Source organism: Propithecus coquereli, unplaced genomic scaffold (assembly GCF_000956105.1).
Source record: "Propithecus coquereli isolate 6110/MARCELLA unplaced genomic scaffold, Pcoq_1.0 Scaffold976, whole genome shotgun sequence".
NCBI lineage: Eukaryota > Metazoa > Chordata > Mammalia > Primates > Indriidae > Propithecus > Propithecus coquereli.
In genome coordinates, this window is record NW_012156129.1 from 37818 (window position 1) to 39249 (window position 1432).

At 48.1% G+C, this 1432-nt stretch overlaps 1 pseudogene; it reads left to right on the plus strand.

Moving 5' to 3' along the window:
* Positions 1–220: 220 nt before the first annotated feature.
* On the plus strand, positions 221–1080 carry LOC105827139 (annotated as a pseudogene).
* The last annotated feature ends 352 nt before the right edge of the window (positions 1081–1432 follow it).

The window sequence follows — 1432 nt, forward strand, 5'->3', positions numbered from 1 at the left end:
TTCTCTATTACTTTCTCTCCTGACACAGAAGACACTTTCTGTCACTTTGTTCTCACAAGAGAAGCCCACCCCACTACCATCGGTTCTTTCCACTCCACTGCACCCACCAGGGTATTTGCATACTGTCCCCTAGGGAGGCCCTTCCCATACAAGTCTGAGATAAAACCTCAGCGCTCACCTTACCTAGACCCATCAGGACTCCCCAGTCTAAATTCTCAAAATGAGGCTCCCTGTTCAGCTCCTGGGGCTGCTGATGCTCTGGGTCCCTGGTAAGGACAGAAGGAGATGAGGAAGGAGAATGGGATGGGGAGAGCTCTGGGGCCCACTGCCTCCCATGTGTGTTCTGTGCATGTGTTAGATGGGCACATCTTGTCTTCCAGGATGGGGCATGTGAGTTTAGATCTGAGAGAGTGAGGAAGATTCCAGAGGAGCAAAGACCTGTGCTCCGGTGAAGACTCTGACACAGACAGAGGGGGGTAGTGTAGTAGAATTCTAGAAGCCTTCCTATACTTTGTAAACCTCACTTCTTTTTAAATAGAAAGTTTTTGGGGTATGAATCAAAATCACACACATGAAAAATGACTTAGCCAGAAATAAATAACAAAAGGAAATTATGTAAATGGCTCTTAATGTTTGTACATAACCTTGCCCTTCTCTCTCATTGTTCCAGGATCCAATGGGGAGATTGTGATGACCCAGACTCCACTCTTCCTGCCGGTCACCCCTGGAGAGCCAGCGTCCATCTCCTGCAGCTCTAGTCAGATCCTCCTGCATAGCAATGGAAACACCTAATAGAGTTGGTAGCTGCAGAAGCCAGGCCAGTCTCCACAGCCCCTGATCTATCGTGTTTCCAACCGGTTGTCTGGGGTCCCAGACAGGTTCAGTGGCAGCGGGTCAGGCACAGATTTCACACTGAAAATCAGCAGGGTGAAGGCTGAGGATTTCGGGGTTTATTAATGTGTGCAAGTTCTACAATTTCCTCTCACAGTGGTTCAGCCCCGAACACAAACTTCCCTGTCAGAGTGGCCCAGCTGCTTAAATGCTCAGCTTTTCTTGGAAACAGGCAGGCAGATTCCCTGAGTCTGTACAACAGGAAGTTATGAGAGAACTCAGGAGAACAGTTTGGGCTGAACGCTCTGGACCATGAGTGCCTCAGACACACCTCGGGTACCACCCGTTTATGGCCTGTCAGCTGCAACAGCCTTGGCATACACAGCAGCACAGCGCAGGGGGTGAAGTGTCCATGAGAAACCAGAAATGAGGGAAGAGAGAGGTGAGTGAAATCCACCCTAATTCTCCCTACCTGTGAACATTCGGCATTTAAATTTAGTGGGCATAAAAGGCAGAAAACTGCAGAAGATTCATGGCAATACAAATGGAATACATGTTGGGGTTTAGCAGTATTTTGTATATTTTAACAGGATAATACTTG